Below are 21362 nucleotides of genomic sequence, written 5' to 3' on the forward strand. Positions count from 1 at the left end.
CATGATGCTTTCCTTGGGTTTTAATTGAAGGACAGATTTTCTGTTGGGAAGATTTGGGACTGTCTGTCCAAGCATCCCATTCAACACCCCTGGCTATGGAGACCATTGACGGCTGCACCTTGTCCTCTGGACTAGTGACTTAGGCAACAGAGAAACTACAGATGCAGCTGGGGATTCCCTGTGAAGAGGTTGAATTTTATTTAGCCTCTGCACCTCACCTCATTGTCTTGGGTTTGGGGTGGCTGCAGACTCATGACCCACACATTGTCTGGTCCACTGGTATTCTAACGTTCACTGCCCCCTGTTGCAACAGCCACCTGGCAGCTCTTCCTGCAACTCTAGCAGTTGAACAAGAGGGAGAGACACTTCATGACCTTCCATATAAATACCAAGACTTTGTGGATGTATTCAGAAATGGGGAAGCAGTTCAGTTACAACCATACTGAGTGTATGACTGCCCTATTGATCTGGTACCTGGGGTGAAGATCTCAGTTGGACATCTACTTCCTCTCAGAACCTCTGAGTTGGCAGCCTTGAGGGATTTCATTCATAAGAATCTTAAATGAGGCTTTATTTGACCCTTGTCCTCTCCTGCAGCAGCTCTTGTATTATTCGTCAAAAAGAAATTGGGAGAACTTAGGCTCTGCAACAATTACCTGCAACTGAACCAGATTACTGTGCATAATTGTTACCCACTGTCACTCATCTCGGAACTATTAAAACACCTCCACAATGCTAAGGTGTTTACCAAATTAGATCTCAGAGGGGTGTACAACTTAGTGCGCATAAGAAAGGGAGATTAATGGAAAACAGCATTTCACACCCAGTACAGGCATTTCAAATGTACTGTCATGCCTTTCAGATTGATAAATGCCCCTGCAGTCTTCCAGCATTTCATGAATGATATGTTTCAAGATCTCCTGGACTGCTATGTCATTATTTATCTCGATGATATCCTGATTTCTCAGCTTCCATTGAAGAACATGAACATGTACAACCTCTATTAATCAAAGAGAATATCTGTAGCTCAGGGTTAACTGTGGAGTCCTTAGTGCTCCCTGAGTTTTGTTGTTTTCTTGCAGACATTTCATTGCCCAACTATGCAACATCTTCAGTGCTAGAAGGGAGTAGGGTTTGTTCTCTGTTTATAGATGGTGCTGGTGTTGTTCTCTGCTTGGTAGTTCCTTGATTAGGCTGTTGTTTACTGCCTGATTGTTTGAATAAATTAGTGGTTCCTTGATTAGGGTTTTGTATACTGCTTGACTGTTCTTCTGGTATTATTCCTGGTGTTAATATTTGCTTATCTGGGTGTTGATTGCTGGGAAGGAGGTGTTCTAGTCTTTTTGTTTCCTTTTTAGCTTTTTTTATTGTCTCTTTTGAATGGTATGTAAATGTTGTTTACCTCTAAGTGCCTGTTGATGGCTGACTTGTCTGAGTGCCAAGCTTCCAGGAATTCCCTAGCATTTTTGGATTTAGCTTGGTCTAGGATGCTCAACTGTATTTCCCAGTTGAAAATACAGTTGAGTCTGTCCATGTGTTGTAAGATTAAGGAGTTTTCATCATGTCTTCTGACTGCTAGTTGGTGTTCATGGATGTGATCTGCTAGTCTTCTGCCTATCTGTCCTACATAGTGGCTGTTACAGTCCTTACTGTACAGCGACTCTGGGAAAAGCATTTATTTTCCAAGCTTGCTAAGTGCAAATTTGAGAAGACCATAACAGACTTTCTAGGCCATCATATCTCTTCCTTGGGTATTGCCATGGATCCTTGTAAAGTGGATGCTATCTTGTCTTGGCAGCCCATGCGCAGTCAAGAGCATACAACACCTGCTGGGCTTTGTAAATTATTACATGTCTTTTATTTCTCAGTTTGCTTAAGTCACAGCACCATTGACCAACCTCCTCTGGAAGAAGGTCACCTTTCAATAGGATGAGAGGGCTCAGAAAGCTTTTGAAGCTTTGAAATCTGCATTTACCTCTCAAGCCATTCTTCATCGGATCCAGCAAGGCCCTTTGTTATAGAGACTGGTGCCTCTGATGTAGCCTTGGGAGTAGTGTTGCTCCAGGCAGACCAGCACTCCTCCAGTCTGTTTCCCTGTGGGTACTACTCTCAGAAACTGAACATGGTAAAGAAAAACTATACCATATGGGATAAGGAACTGCTAGCAATTATAGCCTCTTTTGAAATTTGGTGACATCTATTAGAAGGGGCCAAACACTTCCTGTGGAAGTCCATATTGACCACCAGAACCTGAAACATCTCCAGACCACTAGGAAACTGAATCAAAGACAAATCCAGTGGTCATTATTCTTTTCTCACTTCACCTTCCAAATCATTTATATTCCCAGTAGCCATAATAAACATGCCAATGCCCTCTCCAGGAAACCTGAATATGAACACTCTCACAATGACTCTGAGCTGACCACTGACATACCTCAAGGAATAAAATTACTGCTACCGATGTTCTAGCAGATCTGCTTCAGGAACTACAAGGACAGCCACGCCTAGACTGCTATGTCCAGGCCCATCAGAGGGAAATTGAGGCCACACCTAACCACCCTCCACAACATTGGATATTGAAGCAGAACCTTTTATTTTTTCAAGGTTGATATTATGTTCCTGCTCTGGAGTACAGTCCTGAAACTGTGCCATGACAACCCACCAGCAGGGCATTTTGGTTGCCTTAATACCTTGCACTTGGTGGCTGTTGATTTTTGGTGGCCACATCTCAGGGTGGAGATAGAGCAATAGGTCACTTCATGCCCTGTTGGCTGTCAATCCAAGGACATCCCAGGAAAGCCAGTTGGAGAACTCCTGCCACTCTTGCCACCAGAAAGACCCTGGCAAGCTATATCTCAACTTCATCATGGAGCTACCAAAGGGAGCAACCACCATGTTGGTGTTTGTGGACACGCTCACCAAGATGGCTCATTTCATCTCCTGCACAGGCCTACCCACAGCCAAGGAGATGGCAAGTCTTTCTAAATAACATCTTCCTTTTATATGGATTTTCTGAGCACCTGATTTCAGATTGGGGCCCACAGTTCACTGTGTGGCTTTGGTGGGCTCTCTTTGACAGTTTTGGGGTCCAAGTCCATCTTTCCTCTGCCCATCATCCCCAGTCAGATGGGAAACTGAATATGTGAATACCATCCTTGAACAATATCTCCGTGTTATGTAACTTATCACCAGGACAACTGGGTCAAGCTTCTGGCTTCAGCAGAGTTTGCCTACAACAATGCACAACACACCTCTACCAAATGACACCATTCCTAGCCAGTTATGGTTTCCACCCTCAGTTCTTTCCTTTGGATTCCCCTAATTCATCCATTCCAGCCACAGATCAATTCTTACAGGAACTGATGACAATCTGCCAAGTCCTTCAAGACCAGGTACAGAAGGCAAAGGACTCCTATAAAAACTTTGCTGATCAACATCGTCGACCTGGAGCCACTTTGTCAGTTGGGGACTTGGTATGGATTTTTACCTGGCATCTGGGTACTCAACGCCCATCCAAAAAAACCAAATCACTGATTCCTTAGTTCTTTTCCCATTGAAGAGGTAATTAACCCAGTGGGTTATCACATTGAACTATCTGCATCCATCAAAGTATAGCTAGTCTTCCATAGATCATTGCTGGTTCTTGATGCTCCAGCCAGTACTCATTGTTCTGATGTTCTGCCCTCACCAATGGTCATGGTACATGATGAGCCTGAGTGGAATGTGGCATGTATTTTGGACTTCCCTTGCATCATCATTGTTTACAGTACCTGGTGGACTGAAAAGGATTTGGCCCAGAGGAACAGTCCTGGGAAGATGCATCCCAAGTCCACACATCACGTCTAATAAGTCAATTCCATCAATGATACCCCCAGAAGACTAAACCTCCAATTGAGGGTGGAGGGAGTTATGGGGAGGGGGATAGTGTCATGACCCAGGCTCAGGACTCAGATTCTGAATCTGAATTTGAAGAAACTGCTCCACTGAACCTGTGGAATGTCAGCCTCAGGAGACACCAAGCTAAGAGTCACGTGAGGCTAATCAAAATTAGGCACCATCTGGACAGCTGGAGCAATCAGAAGAGGATGACATAAGGCCTCCCAGTCCCCACACCTGATGAGTAGAGAGGAGAGGAGAGATGTTCTATGAGGCTGCTTGCCAAGCAAGGGAGTAAATGTCTTAAGTAGTGACAGCTGACTGCAGCCTGATTTAAGAGATAGCCCTGACCCATTTTTCCTTTGCTGGAAACAACCGTCTGATATCTGGCTCTTGTGTGACATTTCTGTAAATCCTGTTTGTGTCTGAAACCCTGAACCTCTGACCTCTGGTCTGGCTGACAACCCTGACCTGGCTCCCGGAACCTTGGACTGATTTTGGACTATTCTTCTGCATGCTTCTATTTAAAAGCAAATCATTCAGACAAGCATCTGAAACTCTGGTTTGTATGCTTTGACTGTTATTATCTCTTGACCTTGAATAAACTGTGAATTACCATAGCAACTGAGTGTGAGTCAATAGTTGAAACCAGAAGCAGGACAGTATTTAAATTAACACTACAGCAAAGAATTATGTAAACAAACTGGTTTTGTTTTTTTCAAATTCCTTCCAAATAATTGGCAACATTTCCCCTTTATTATGACATTTTACAGATGCAGCAGCTCTTGATATTACAATATCTTGAAAATGTTTAGGACTGTTGTTCAAACTAGACCCCTGAAATAGCTTCATTGGTGATGCACAATACAGCCAGAAGGGTGTATGCAAATTCAGCATGCTTAAATGTGCTTCCTGCATTGAAATCAGCAGGGATGGAGTAGTCCCGAAATGTGCAAAAGCTGTCTCACCTTTTAAAAAAATCACTAGAATTAAATAGAGGATATTATTATGTTAAATTTAGAACAATCACTGTCAGAATGAGGATTTGTTCATTGCGCACAGCGCAATAATGTGCATACACAGTTTTTTACTTATTATCTTTTCTGTTCAGGCAAGTTCTATAGTGTTTTTTTTAGACAGTGCTTTGACAGGCTGCAAAACCTGTTTGATTACCAACAATAGCAGGCTAACCAACCAACCAACCAACCAACCAACCAACCAACCAACTACTTTAAGGTTAATAGCAGGCTAACCAACCAACCAACCAACCAACCAATTTGTTTACTTATCCTACTTGCAATTTACTTTCATTTCAAGGATAAACAACTGAGTTTGCTTTGTCTTCCTCTTTGCCTTTTCCTTTATCTTCCCCATAACTGAACAGAAGTCCAGAGGGGCCACCTACTGATCCTCAAAAATACGTAAGTCTTTCATTTCCAGAGCCCTTCTTAATTTTACTGTTATTTTGCACTTAGTAGCAGAACTGCTGAGATTAAGCCTTGCATTCAGCAAGTGTCCTGTTGCTGCATAACTGCATGGCCATGCCCTAGATGTTTCCCTATAATTTTTCTCCTTTGCAGAGAAAACCAGCCAACTTACATATGTGTATTATACTCCATAAACTTAGCATCTATTTAAAAATATGTTAAAATAGTAGTAAAATAGTAAAAAGTTCAAGACTTTTTACTTGTCTTTTAAAAACCATTTTTAAAAAGGCAAAAATGATATTTATTTATTTATTAATCAAATTTATCACCACCCATCTCCCCCGAGGAGGGACTCTGGACAGTTGGATGGTATCCCAGAATATGCTATGCATTCACCAAGCAAAGTATTTAAAAGATTATAAATATTTATTTCTTTTGGTACATTTGCTTGTCTCCAGCATCTCTTGAAGAATCAGAAAGGGGAATTGTGGCAGAACTATAAGTGTGAAGTTTTAGCCAACCAACATAATGGTACTCACTGTACTCTATAATGTTTTAATGTAGAATGCATTTCTATCTGTTAGAACAGGAAAAAAATCATTAGCCTGGACTCCTATTAGGCAGTTAAATGTTTGATACCAGCTAATCATTAAATGATGGTAAAACACTACACTGGATAGTAAACAGAATTCGTGTGAGCAAACATATGGTTGGGGATGGTCTAGCAGAGCAAGGTTGTTGTTTGGTATCCACACAACAGCTTTATGAACTGTTATTTTACTATTTGAGAAATAATTACTTCTCACTCTTTAGTTTGGGAGTAGGAAAAGTAGTTCAATTTCATATCCAAAACTTACAAACAATGGGGAAACAACTCAGTGAGATTCCCTAGTCACCATAGCTAATGGCTGTGATACTGGGGATTCATAGAATCATAGAATTCAAGAGTCGGAAGAGACCACAAGGTCTAGTCTAACCTTTGCAACATGCAGAAAAACCAATTAACTATTCTTGAGAGGTGGCTGTTGAGCATCTTCTTCAAAACCGCCAGAGATATGAACTTGTAACCTCCATTGTAGGCTGTTCCACTGTTTGTACAGATATTACCATCAGAATGCTATGCATCTTTGATGCCATGCTTCTTGTTAAACCCAGAACTGCGTTAGTCTTTCTAGCAGCTATTTCATATCACTGGCTTTTGTTCAGCTTGTTGTCAATGATTGCACCCAAGTCCTTCTCTGACCTATGGCTCACAAACTATGAATGTCTCATCTTATATGCGTGCCCTACCTTTTTCCTCCCCAGATGTAATACCTGTGAGGTTTCAGCCCACATCTGACTCCGACAACGAAACTTATCCAGAGTCAGAGGGGGAAACCGAAACTGATCAGGAGAGGCTTGAAAAAGCAGAACCAGGAAGTGACTCAGCAGAGTGAGAGAAATGGCAAACGGGGATTGGACAAGCTCTGGTGGGTGATTTGAACTCTCCAATCAGTGTGCGAGACAGGATAGCTGAGAAGTGCGCAAATCAGAAAGCAGCCTGATTGGCTGCTGGAGAGAAAAGGTGCGGAAGGGATCGGCATAAAAGGCGGACGTGCGAAGAGCAAACTGCCAGAGACAACCGATCCTTCGAGCTCACGGCCCTTGCGGAAGAGTTCTTACCTGCGTCAGAAGCCTCACCTGTAGCCAGAGTGGAATCAGCGCCAGCATCTTCTACCTCTGAAGAATTGCCTTCTGCACAAGCTGCTTCAGAGGATCCTCCTCCTGCCATTCCTGCTGAGCACAGCATCTAGCTCTGGACCTTGTCGCTGCATTCCAGTGTAATCCAGGTGTGCACCCACCCTCACTTCTAGCTCCCAGCTGTGCCTAGGATCTCCAGTCCAGGCCAGTCATGCTTCAAGCTCTCAGCCTTGCCTAGGATCTCCAGTCCAGTCCAGTCTTGCTTCAAGCTATCAACCTTGCCTAGGATCTCCAGTCTAGTCCAGTCTTGCTTCAAGCTCTCAGCCTTGCCTAGGATCTCCAGTCCAGGCCAGTCATGCTTCAAGCTCTCAGCCTTGCCTAGGGTCTCCAGTCCAGGCCAGTCATGCTTCAAGCTCTCAGCCTTGCCTAGGGTCTCCAGTCCAGGCCAGTCATGCTTCAAGCTCTCAGCCTTGCCTAGGATCTCCAGTCCAGGCCAGTCATGCTTCAAGCTCTCAGCCTTGCCTAGGATCTCCAGTCCAGGCCAGTCATGCTTCAAGCTCTCAGCCTTGCCTAGGATCTCCAGTCCAGGCCAGTCATGCTTCAAGCTCTCAGCCTTGCCTAGGATCTCCAGTCCAGGCCAGTCATGCTTCAAGCTCTCAGCCTTGCCTAGGATCTCCCGTCCAGGCCAGTCATGCTTCAAGCTCTCAGCCTTGCCTAGGATCTCCAGTCCAGTCCAGTCATGCTTCAAGCTCTCAGCCTTGCCTAGGATCTCCAGTCCAGGCCAGTCATGCTTCAAGCTCTCAGCCTTGCCTAGGATCTCCAGATCCTAGGAGAACCTGTTTCTCAGCGAAAGGAAGCAAATCAACCCAATCATCTTGATGATAGTTTATGTAGGAGCGGAGGAATTGCTCCAAAGTGGCATTAAGGACCTCAGTGGATCCGTCAGTCTGGGGATGCCACGCGGTAGACAACGCCTGTTCAGTGCCAATCAGTTTCAAAAAAGCCCGCCAGAACCTGGAGGTAAATTGTGTGCCCCTATCGGTCACCAAATGAGAGGGGCATCCGTGTGGGCAGTACACGTGTACCAAAAAGAGTTTTGCCAGTTGTTGAGCCGAGGGAATAGAAGCGTAGGGCACAAAATGCGCCTGTTTAGAAAAGTAGTCCTTAACCACCCAAATGACAGTTTTCTTTTGACTGGGGGGTAGGTCCACAATGAAATCCATGGAAATCACATCCCAAGGGTGTGCAGGGTCAGCCACCGGCTGTAGCAGCCCCTGGGGCTTACCCACAGCACGTTTGGACATAGCACAGACAGGACAAGAAGCTACATAAGCTTTAACATCCTTACGGAGAGTAGGCCACCAGAATTGCCTACGGGTGAGATGGAGGGACTTCAGAAAACCGAAATGACCAGCCAGCTTGCTGTCATGAGAACATGCCAGCACAGCGGAACGCTGCAAGTCAGGTACATACAACCGCCCCTTGACCCAAGCGAGGTCGTGCTCAATGGACACCTTGTCAGGGTTAGCCAGAAACCAAGGATCAGAGTGCAGCGCCGACACAAAAGCAGAGCGCAATGCAGTGGACAAAGCAGGTGGTTTGTGAACCTGCGAGGCAGGAGGTGGCAGCTGGCCCCGTGTGCGGCTGCGGGTGACAGCCACCAAACCCAGTTGCGGCCCCAATAGGACAGTGCCAATGACATTGGAGACTGGGCTCTCATCCTGAGGCAATCGGGAAAGAGCGTCAGCCATAAAATTCTTCTTTCCAGGGAGAAATTTGAGTTGGAAATTAAAACGGCTGAAAAATTGAGCCCACCTAATCTGCTTTGGGGTGAGGCGCCTGGGCACGCGGAGTGCCTTGAGGTTGCAGTGATCCGTCCAAACCTCAAATGAAGCCCCTTCCAAAAGATGTCTCCAAGCCTCCAAGGCAGCTTTGACCGCAAAAGCCTCCTTTTCCCAAACATGCCAATGCCTTTCCGTCTCCGAAAATTTACGGGACAGATAAGCACAGGGTTTCAAAACCCCAGCAGAATCTTTCTGCAACAAAACAGCCCCAATTGAGAAGTCAGAAGTGTCAACCTGAACGACGAAGGGAAGGTCTGGGTTGGGGTAGGAGAGGATGGGCTCCTCAGTAAAAAGAACTTTAAGCTGATCAAAAGCAGCCTGACATGCAGGAGTCCAATTGAGCACGGCCCCCGGGTTCTTAACCTTGCGGGTCTCCCCCACCCCTTTAGTCCGTAACAAATCAGTGAGGGGCAGAGCAATTTCAGCAACCCCCCTAACAAAGGATATGTAAAAATTGGCAAATCCCAGGAAACTTTGAAGCTGGCGCCGAGTTCTGGGGCGTTCCCAAGAAAGCACCACTTGAATTTTGACAGGATCCATTTCAATGCCCTTAGCTGAAATCCTGTAACCAAGGTAATCCAAGCGAGACTTGTGAAACTCACATTTAGACAGCTTAGCATAAAGCTTGGCATTTCTAAGCTTGGTAAGAACCTGTTTCAGAAGTCGTTCGTGCTCCCTTAAGGATTTAGTGTAAACGAGAACATCATCCAAATACACCAACACACCTTTAAACAAGTGGTCATGTAGGACTTCATTGATCAGTTGCATAAACACACCCGGAGCCCCTGCCAAACCAAATGGGAGAACCTTATATTGGAAAGAACCCAACGGGCAATTAAAAGCAGTTTTCCATTCATCCCCCTCCTGAATGCGAACGCGGTAGTAGGCTTCGCGAAGATCCAACTTCGAGAAAACTCTGCCTGTAGACAGATGTGAGAGCATGTCTTTGACGAGAGGCAGAGGGTACTTGTTGGAAAGGGAGGCGGAATTTAAGCCGCGGTAGTCCGTGCAAAGTCTTAGGCTGCCATCCTTCTTTTCTCGAAACAAAACGGGCACTCCGACCGGCGAATTCGCTGGTTCAATGAAGCCTCGAGCGAGGTTCTTGTCAATGAACTCCCGCAACGTGGAGAGTTCCTTTTTAGTCATAGGGTAAATCTTTGGCTTTGGCAAGGGAACACCAGGAAGAAGTTCAATGGAACAGTCAGTTTTGCGATGGGGGGGGGTAACTGGTTGGCCTCCTCTTCCCCAAAATCATCAGCAAAGTTGGAGTACATGGCTGGAAGACCTTCCAAGGGGGACAGGGAAGGGAGGGAAGCCACAATCTCTGCTTGCCCTGCCATTGGCGGCATGGCACATCCCAGAAGAGGAGCTTGATAGAAGCCATCCTCAAAGGTAATGGAGCAGGAGCGCCAAGTGATGTAGGGGTTATGGGAAGCGAACCATGGGATCCCTAACACCACCAAAGGATTCCTCACAGGGGTCACTATGAACTGAATAAGTTCGAAGTGGGACCCCATGCTCAATGCCACTTCCTCCGTGAAGTGGGTCGCTGCCCCCCCCCCGCAGTAGAGCCATCAAGCTGCTGAAAAAGCAGCAGCTTTGGGAGGGGGAAGCAGGGTAAATCCAATGCCTTGACTAAATCAGGATGGATCAAGCACCTAGAACAGCCGGAGTCCAGTAAAGCCCAGACCTCAACAGATTTCTCCTGAAAGCCCAAGTCAATTTTGACAGCAAGAATAGGGCAATCAGCACTCACCATGTTAGAGTTGCGCCCGGATTGTACCACCTGCCCCGTGGCGCCAGTTAAGACAGGTGGAAAGCGTTTCCCGCCAACTGCTCCAATGCATCTAATTCTTCTCCTGGGGTGTAGACGTCTTCATCGTCCGCAGTAGCCAGCGCTCCTGTCACCTGATGAGTAGGGTTGACGGCTTTCTTGGTTGGCTTCTGAAGCACTTTCGCGGGACATTCTGCCGCCTTAGCTTTGGGGCAGTCAACAGCCCGGTGACCTGGCTTCCCACAGGTGATGCATTGCCCCCAGACAAAGCGGCGCTGCTTCTCCATATCCCATCTCGAGGTAGACGGCAGAACCGGAGCACGGCCAGAGGTGACAGGCTTGTCCTCTCTTGTGGCCATCATGAAGGTGCGCTGGGCATGTTCTGCTTTACCAGCGAGGCAGATCCAATCATGCAATGAGTTGGGATCATCTCACCCAAGAGCCCAACGCAAGACTTCGTGATTGAGGCCATCCTTAAAGCGATCAATCAAGGTGGCCTTGGACCATTCGGGAACTTTGCCTGCCAAAACTTTGAATTCCAGTGCATAGTCAGCAACAGGCTTTTGCCCCTGCACAAGTGCTTTAAGCGCATCCTTAGCTCTTTCTTTAGCCAAGGGATCTTCAAAGTAGCGCTTCAAGGCAGCCAAAAAGGCATCGAATGAGGCCAGGGCTGGACCCCCAATTTCCGACAGCTGGACATACCAGTCAGCAGCTCTGCCTTTCAATTTCGTGGCCACCGCCACTATCTTCTCTTCCTCAGAAGGGAAGAAGTGGCCATGCCGTCTCATGAAGCATTGGTGAGAAAGAAGGACAGGTTAGTGGGGTCACCATCAAACTTCACCGGGAAGTCCCGGGGGGTTCCCCCAATCTGTTGAACTCCACTGGATGGCTGCCTTGGAGCCACCCCTATGGGAGTGGATCCCCGCAGACCCGCTGACAAGCCCTGTGGTGGGGTGCTCCCTCCCTGAGCCTGTGAGGGGGAAGGCGGGAGGCTGGGTGGCCGCATCGCCCTGGGACCTTTGACAATTCTTACAAGATCCTCAAATGCAGCCGACATGGAGTGCAAGACGTGTTCCATGGATTCGATCTTGGATTCCATGACCCTAATTCGGTCTGGCGTGGCAGAGTCCTCCAGCCCCAGTCCCTCCTGCGGAGGGCTCCTTGACACCTCGGGGGCCACCCCCAGAGGAGTGTCTGGCCAGCAGAGCTTCCATGTCGAGCGGGATGGCCCGGGCTGAGGGTCTACCAGTGCATCCCATAGAAATTGCTCCTGTCCCGCTCCATCATCCTGCAGGGGTTTCTTTGATCCTACTGTAGAATAGGAGTCCCCCGACTGAGAGGTTGCTCAGGCGGGGACAGGGCTCAGGTCCCTGCTTGTGAACGTCAACTCTGGAGCTTGTTCCGCCTGTTCCTCAAACTCTGTAAGATCCTCTCCCCCTTCAGCCATTGCTGAATCCTCTTTCACAAGAAAAGTTTCCGGTAAAGAGCAGCGAGGTTGGTTTGAAAAAAGATTCTCAGCTTTATGTGATGGTTGCCTTAATTCCAATAAAACGCTCAGACTCAAAATGACAATTCAGGTTCTGAGTTTATTTAGAAAAGGGTGCAAACAGGTAAAAAGCTGAGAATGAGAAAAGCATGCCTAAACTCAAACTAAATAGCATCTTTACAAACAGCAGCCCAGCCCCTCCCTCACATATAGTTCACCCCACATTCCCAGGTGCTCCTAACAAGCTCTGCTGCTCAACGGGCAAAGAGACCTTGACATTTCAGAGATAGTCTAAACACATTCCTCCTGGCACAGATCAGCACGTCTTCAGTACAAGGCTCGCAGCAGCACCCTCCCAGCCAGGACACGTATCAGCACCATGGCAAGCGAACCGTTACGATGCAGAAACATCGGAACGGTGAACATGACAGTAACCTAACGTATCTGGAGAAGCTAGGAATTCAATTACCTCAAAATAGAATCACATCTTATCTTATGACTTTCAGCACATCGTCCACGAACACTGATTCAGAAATTCGTTAATAAGATACTATATAGAAAGGCTATTGCAATGGCCTGATCATGGTATAGTAGCTGTACAACTGGAAAAGTTTAGGATCTATTTTTTAAATAATTACTGGCGGGGGAAGATAGGATAAGTTTCAATTTGGCCACTGCAAGGAAAAGAGAAGCAGACATTCTTTTCAGGTTCCAGTCTAATCAACAAAGTCATGGTGATTATGAAGATGGACCTTCCAGGCCAAAAGTCCTGCTTAATAATGCTAAGTATAAGTCTAGCATTTGATTATAGTTGAAAATGCTAACTGCTTAAAAACCTGGCTGAAGGAAAATGGGGACAGGTAGTTTGCTTCACCCATTTCAGCCTGCCTGGCTATTCCATAGTAAAAGAGCTATTGTGGTAAGAATCTTTATAAGAATTATCTCTGACTAGAAGCTCTGTCGGCAGAGCTTTTGTAATTGGTTGGTTGAGATAGTAGAGATTCTGTTGATAGACCATCTATTTCCCTGGCCTGCATCCTCCTTTCTGACATTATCAGAGCAATATCTGCTATTTGCTTACTCAGTTGAATTTACTATAATTCAGGAATAATTTAGGATTTCTCAGGACTGCTCAGCATGTATATTGTGGTGATCCTACTTGCCAGAATGTGTTCTGAATTTGCTCCTAGGGGACAGCTCTTCATTAACAAAAACTGTTATCTGTGGTTTGAAAGAGGTTTTTATTTTGCTTCCTATGTTCTGCAGGAAGCAACTGGAAACTATCATCTGGTATGGTGGAGTAAAATGCCCTTAATGTGTTAATGTTCTTCAGTCCTATTGCTCTTTGTCATCTAAATCCAAAAGAATGATTGCTACTCCTGACTATTGCTTGCAATTGAGAGGAAGAAGCCTAAATCTAGAAAAAACAGAATATTGTGTTGGGGGAGAGGTCAGCATAAGGTCAGGTTTCAGAATTAGAATTTAACCCCTTGGAAACTATCATACTTCCCCTGAAAAATCACAAGTGTAGCTCCTTGTAGCTTTATTCTGTTCCTGGAGGAGGCAATCATGGGAAGCAGTACATTTGGCCATGACTACATTACGCTTGTACTATTGGGCTTCCCTTGAAGAGCTGTCAAAGCATCAGTTACAGTAAAATGGGGCAGAGAGGCTGATAATTGGGCACTAACAGGGCCATCTGGAGGGGGTCAAAAAAGTCAAGATGACAGTCAGAACCTTGATAAAAAGGTAGGGGCTTTCATCACATCTGCTGTTTTGATTTTTTTTTTTTTACTCTTCTACCAACACCCTGGGCACTGAATCAGGATTTTGTGAACCACCGAGAGCCACCTAGCCATGGAAATGTTATTAATTAATTAATTAAAATTGTGTATCACAGGATCTGCACTGAGTGTTAATAATCTTCAAAACTCAATTTAAAGCTTTGGTTTTAATCTTAACAGTCCTAAATGGTTTAGAGCTTGGCTCTCCCAAGGAGCATCGGTCTTATTCTGGCTACTTTTTAAGATCTACCCGTAAAAGTTCATGAAGAAAACTCTTCAAAGACCCATTTGCTTGAAAAGACCATGTCCTGTATTGCTCCAATAATTGGTCTTGAGTTTTTTGGATACATAACTCATTTTATTTGTCGAGCATTTGTGAAGAGGAAGCATTTTTTTAAAAGAATAAAAACTATAAATACATAACTAATCGCGTACTAGATTGATAATCTAATATGAGCATGAAGGGGCGACTCTTTTGTTACAGCAATTCAAGCTCCTGATTTACACTGTTCCTATTGTTTAAAATAATGCATGCGAGCAGTGCATGAATAGCAGGCTGAAATGTAGCACTCCCATGTTCTGAGCAGCAGGATTCCAGATTGCTTTAGCAGTCTGTGTGCATGCAGCCCTGGCTGTTAGAGTGAGGAGAATTAAATACCTAGCACCCGTTTGCAAATATGATTCTCCATCCAGTCAGGGATGTGCGTGTAGAAGCATGCCTTTAACGTGATTGAGTGGATAGTCATTTGTCAATCTAAAATGGAATAATTAGCACAGCTTTTTAAAATTCTGGACTTCTAAACTGCATATAACTTGGGGATAAGAAATACGTTTCTTTTTTCTTCTTTTGTTGACCCTGATATAGAAAAAAGAATCTTTGATCAAATAAATTAAATTTTCCAGATCCAAATGAATATTCACTACAAACTAGAACTTGCCCTTTTATCAAATGGGTTAAAGAAAAACGGCTTATGAAATTACAAGGGCATGATGCTAATCTGACCAGATTGTGCTATTGCTTGGGGAAAGTATAAGAGGTACAGATAAGGAGAGATGTGTACCACAATTTAATACAATACTCATAAAATTTCAGCAATATCACATGAATGTATTAGACAAGCAGATCCTCCAGCAAGTGACCTCAATCAGCTATTATGCTGAATGCAATACATGATAGGTTTTGAGAGTGGTTCACTTAACACAGATTGTCAAAAACTATTTAACAACCATAGGGGAAAAAATCAAAGTAATTTAATTTTAGTACTTTAAGAAAACCTTTTATGAAACAGTTGTTATCAATTGACTATAAACCAGCAAAAGATTTCACAACTGTACACAAGGGATAAGGGAGTTCAGATCTGTTGCTTATCCTAGCCATAATATTGTAATATATTTTCCAGAAATGCTTCCTAAAGGATTTATGCAAATACTGTTTGGTTTAGAAATACCCCAATCCTTGCTTCCTATTTCACATGAAAAAGATTAATGGATGTCCAGTCCACTCTAGATTAGAAAGCATGGTACTATAAATTAATCCTGCCTGATTTTTGTATTTGACTGTGATTCTTGAAAATCCCCCAAATCTGTGTCTATTTTTAATTACAATCTCAGCTGACGTATACTTTTTTGTATAAAGTTGAGAAAATATTTATGTTATAAAAAGCTCCCTTCATAACAGACGAGAGGTCTACTGGTGTAAATGTTCGACTGGGTTAGGAAGAGCTTAGTGAAGAAATAAATATTGTAGTCTTCCACTCATGAATCCCTGTAGCGATCTCCTGCTACCACAAACATAAACTACACTTGTTCTGTTGCTTGTAGTTAGTTGTGATTGTACAATATTTTAGTTAATGTTTATACCTGATGAAGATGATACAGTTTCTTGCATATCATCTGTTATTCTTCAGCTGAAATATTCTAATTATACCAGGAGTGTTTCTACGCATTTGCGTCATGAGCTTTTGAAAGCATTTTTAATGTTGCCGTTGATCCCACCATTCTTTGCAAATCTGTACAGTATCACTGTCTTTCTTCATTTGTGCCACCTTCTTCAGATTGTGGTATAAGGATAGCTATTTTCACCAATGAGTTTAGCAGCATCTGATCTTAGACAGCTGTGATGTCAAAGAAACAGTATTGATCAGCAATAAAAATAATAATTAAAAAAAACTTCCACATGTTTCCACCTCTTCTTTGAAGCAGAAGATGTCAAAACAAATGAAGGGTAACATAAAAAAAGACAACAGTGACAGGACCGTTATGAACAGTGCAAGGATAATATCTGAAAGTCGTAGAAAGGCTCCTGAATCTAAGAAGTATGAACTCTGCAAAGGTGAATTAAATCAGCTTTTCTACTAGGTTTACAGTAAAAATGTTAATTCCAATGTTGGGATGAAATGGCTTTTAAATAGGAAGTAAATAAAACACCCAGACATGCTACATTATATTGAAGCTATAAAGTGCAAAAAGGAAAACATTCATGCTAAAACAATCTTCCATGAAAATAATATGTTCTGTGTCTTCATATGTTTAAAAAAAAGCCAAAAAGTGCATTGACCATGATATTTAGTTCAGAATCCAATCTGATCATTCAGACTGCAAACTAATCTGCCTTCTTGGGCTAACACTGAGTCCCAGTTTCACATGGGCATGAATCTGGTCTTAAAAAGCAATATACTTCAATAACTTTTTTTTTCCTGTCTGACCAAATTAAACAATATCATTAGGGTTATTAAACCTTTAGGGAATGGACTGTTCCACAAATCAGATAGTTCAAGATACCTTTCAAACTTTTCTTCTGTCTACCTTTTAAATATTGATAATTGCTCAAAATGTTTTTTTTAATGTTTTTTTTAAAAAGTATATTGGTGGAAATTTGCAAGCTATTTTGACTCTTCTTCTTGAAAAGTCTATGATTAGGATAGTAAAAAAATCCTGTGAAACAGTCAAACAAGCTTGAAACATTTCAGATATTATCTGAAATTTGTACCAATGTAGATTTACGTTTTAGTACATTTTCAGAGAATGACGCATATACTTTCATTTTTTCTCATTTTTGACAATTGTCATGAAAATCATAAATAGTGCAGTGATAGCCCTAAGTAAGAACCTTGGAAAATATCAGAAGAATTGCAGGTTCTTGGGGAGTGAGGGTCTCCATGTGTTTTGCAATTTCTATAAAAACACAATATATCATAACCTAGATATGACTTGAAAAAAAGCATCTACAATATTACAGAAATATAGGGGTAGGGATTCTCAATATATTATAAATAAAAGTTTCAGGAATCTTGCTTTTTATCCAATTCATTTCAGTGTCACAAGGATTGGATGATGGACATGGAGCAAACAACTCTACATTCTTCCCAATTCCCAGAATCAATGAAAATTCTTAATATTTTTACCCCTGGGAGAACAAATTAGGAAACAACACAGAATTTGAAATAGTTCAGCATCATACCCCAAAGCACAATAATTAGAGATCCATGCTAAAACCATTTGCTGTTCATAAAGCTGCAAGTCAGTCACAAAATTAAATCCCTTTTCCTTCTCCCAGCTCTTCAACTTGGAGTTTTGCTTAGATGAAGAGCTTGAAGAGATCAAGGTTAGTGGGTGGGGTGGGGTGGGGTGGGGTGGGGTGGGGTGGAGAGGCTGATTGGCTTCTCAGGAATTCCTGAGCCCGTCCTTGCTGCTCTTCACCTAGATCGACACTCAGCAACATTTCCAAATGCTGATTTAAACTTCCACTATCTATTTGCAGTATGTGCTCACTGTCTGAGCCCGTTGATTTTGGAGTGAAGGTGGGGAAAGTAGCAGTCAGTAATATCTCTTTGTTCTTATTTTTAGTGGTGAAGAGGGCTCTGCATTTAGTGCGGGGTTTGTTTGTTTTTTTGGTTTATTTATTTATTTTCTATCCCGCCTTTATTATTTTTATAAATAACTCAAGGAGGCGAACATACCTAATACTCCTTCCTCCTCCTCTTTTCCCCACAACAACAACCCCATGACATGAGTTGGGCTGAGAGAGAGTGACTGGCCCAAGGTCACCCAGCTGGCTTTCATGCCTAAGGCAGGACTAGAACTCACAGTCTCCTGGTTTCTAGCCCAGCACCTTAACCACTAGACCAAACTGGCTCTATTGTTCCTTTAAACTTTTCTGCCAAGTTTATGTCTTTGGATACTGATATGCAAAGTAATAAGAAATGGTATACTGCTATATTTTTCAGTGTATTGTTGTGTCTGGTCAACCCACTTGAGCAGAGTGTTGGTCTCTTTTGATGTCTTGATATTCTATTCTATTCTGTTCTGTTCTGTTCTGTTCTGTTCTGTTCTGTTCTTCTATACATTAGATTTACCTCCTGCATTTCATTCAACTCAAGGTGTCTCCATCCTCCTATGTTTTTTTCCCCATGGCAATAACCCTGTGAGGTGGGTTAAGCTAAGAGAGTAACTAGCAAAAGTCACCTTGTGAGCTTTGTGGCTGAGGGTGCCCTAGAACCTGAATTTCTTTTTAGTCTGCCAAGTGGAACACCTGCATTCAGTGAGAAGATGAAGATAAATTTTCTCAATTTCTATGCAGCTCCCAGTACCATTTCTCCAAGGCAGTTTCTGAAACATCAGGGAAGGGAATCCCAGAAGCTCAATGCTTGCAGGGGAAGATGGGATTGAGCAATAATTGTCTCTTTTCTTAGCCAGTCAGCCAGAAACTCCAGCAGATCCAAAGCCTGCCAGGGATGGATGGAAGCTTTCCATTTGCTGGACCCAAGCCATCATTTCTTTAAGAATGGAAATCTAAATGATTCATGCAAAACTCAGATATATTCTGGACTCTGTTCAGAAGACCAAACATAGCTTTTGGGGGGAAAGAACTGTTTTAATGGAAAGAGTGGAGCTTTGGAAAAAAGGAAATTGTCCTTTCTGAAAACACGATTATACTCCCTTTAAGGTCAATGCACACTGACTTCAGATATGTACTTCAGATGTTCATATCTAGAAGAAGCAATGATTTCTAGAACAGCAAAAACCATTTATTCAAACCCTTTTTTGGCTACAGATAACTATTCTTTACTCAAGGTTTTGGACTGGACACAAGAATGCATCATTGTGCTTTCCCTTTATTAGCTGGATGCAGAGGAGGTTCAGAGTTCAGATAACAGTTCCTGTAATTTAGGCCCCAGAAAATAAGCTGGCGTTATCTTGTTTATGTCTGCTGTTTCCACGAGGTTTGTCTGCTCTTTGACATTGTCAGAGAGCAGGCAAATGTGAGGACAAGTCTTGTCTCAAATCCGACAAATTCTATGAGGAAGATGTCAAGTGGGAGGACAAGAACCAAGCCAAGAGAAAAAAGGATTGCGCTGAGCTGAACTTCTTTTCTCTTTTCTTCTTTTTTCAGCATTTGATGTAGGATGAGGAGGACAGCCAAACAAAGAGACCTGAGAAGAGCCTGGGAAGGGAGGGAACTTTCATTAAATTATACATGAGCAGGAAGAAGATTTGTGCCTACCTTACTAAGTGTGTAATGTGGCTGATAGCTCCTTTTTTTACTTGCTCTATAAGCTTGTGCTCTGAGCTTCAGCTCCCTTCACAAGGACATGTATACTGGTGATGTCACATAATGCATGGGCATTCCAAGAAATGCCCTTTGCTGTCAGTCTTTACATGAAGAAATGTGTGTCTCTGTGAGAAGAACATGGCTTTTGTAAGAGGCTAAGACCACTATGGTGAGCAATGTGGCTGGAATTCTGGAAGATGCAGTCCAACACATCCGGAGGACACCACATGGGAATCCATGCTTGTATTTGTTGAGCTTGTAATGTCCTATCAACAAATACTACACAGAAAACTTGAGAGTATTTCTTCCTGTTCTGAGCACATTTAGTAGTAATGAAGTCCAATGATTCCAACAGTAAGGCAAAGAGTGAAAGGAAGTAAAAAAAGCACAGCAGTGTTTATCTCCTTCTGTGACTTAGAATGATTTCCTTAGATTATATACAGTATAATACCTTTCTTCATTTTTTGAGTGGAGTACCAGACATGACAATTCCCCTAAAATCTAAGCCAGAGCTCTCCTTTGCTGCTGAAAAATGGTGTTGAGCAAAGATGCTGAGATAGGTAAAGTATTATGGCACAAGACTAGGCATTAGCTGGTCTTCTACAGAGTTTGCTGTAGAGTACAATTTCTGTATCTGCAACCCTCACACTGAAATCAGTGGGTCTTGAAGGAGCTGATCCTGAACTGACTCTTGCCATAGCTGGGATGTGGGATACATCTGCTGCACAGATGCTTTAAAGTAAGGAAGGCCCACTATGTTCAGTGGGAGTTACTCCCAGGTAAGATGCTCTCTAGGAGCATTCCAAGGGACTTTCTTCCATATAGACAGACATAGGATTATGCTGCATGGCGTGTTAATACTGTTGGAAGTCCTGGCAAATTCAGCATGCCTCATTAGCATATGGATGGTTGCTCTAGGATGCAAACTCTCCATGCTATTGAGGAAGCTGTTTGTTGCCACTCCCACTTCCTCTTTCTTCTGTTCCACCAGGAGATAAGCACATGGATGTGTGCTGCTCCATTTTTCTGGGGGCCATGCGGTGGGCCTGGAATTCCCACTTTCTTCCACGCAGCTCTTGGCAGCTATAGGGCTGAGAGTTTAGGGTGAATTAAGTTTAGAAAAAACAGAAGATACAAGGAACTTCATTTTCCACCAAAGATGAATGTAATTGGACCAAACAATAAAGTCAGTAAAACTCTTTTTTTTTTTACTTTGAACCTACTCTGTCTAAGTGTCTAATTCTTTATGCTTGGGAGGGCTGAGTGTGTAAGATCAATAACCTGTATTTCTCTGACCTGCTCACTGAAGCTATTTAAGATAATATTCTTTTTCTGTGTGCAGCTTCTCAGCTGTGTTAAGCTCTGCTCCATTAGGTGGTTCTAGCTGTCCACTAATGGCTTCAAATACAGGGCAGTTTAGTTACCTAAGCTCCAGTTTATACCATTGCAACAAGTATTGTGTACCAGAGAGAGTGAGCATAACCTTCTTCTGTCATACTTGCAAATTACGATGTATAAAGCATTTCTTTAAGTATACAGATCTAGGATCAACATTAATTTATGACTTCTCAGATTAGCTTTGTTTAAATTTACTAAAAAGAAACAGAATTCTAAAGGGCCAACATAAAGAAAACAAATACTGTATGCACATGTAAATGCACATTGTGCTACTTCCGCTTCAGTTTTTTTTTCATAAATTATTATTATTCAGAAGCTTCCTCGAAATACTCTTACAATAGCAATTGATGTATCGTATGGTTTGCAGATGTAGCAGCAGTAACACAGCTGGGTATAATGTTATAGACATCTGGCACACAGATGTTTGATTGTATGATTGGTAGCTAGCCAGTGAAGCAAGACACATTGGAGAATGAAAGGCCGCTGTAATTTCCCTAGCCTCTAAGACTCTGGCTTCTAACAAAGTAGTTCCTGGATTTGTT

The sequence above is a fragment of the Candoia aspera genome, chromosome 1 (assembly GCF_035149785.1).
Source record: "Candoia aspera isolate rCanAsp1 chromosome 1, rCanAsp1.hap2, whole genome shotgun sequence".
NCBI lineage: Eukaryota > Metazoa > Chordata > Lepidosauria > Squamata > Boidae > Candoia > Candoia aspera.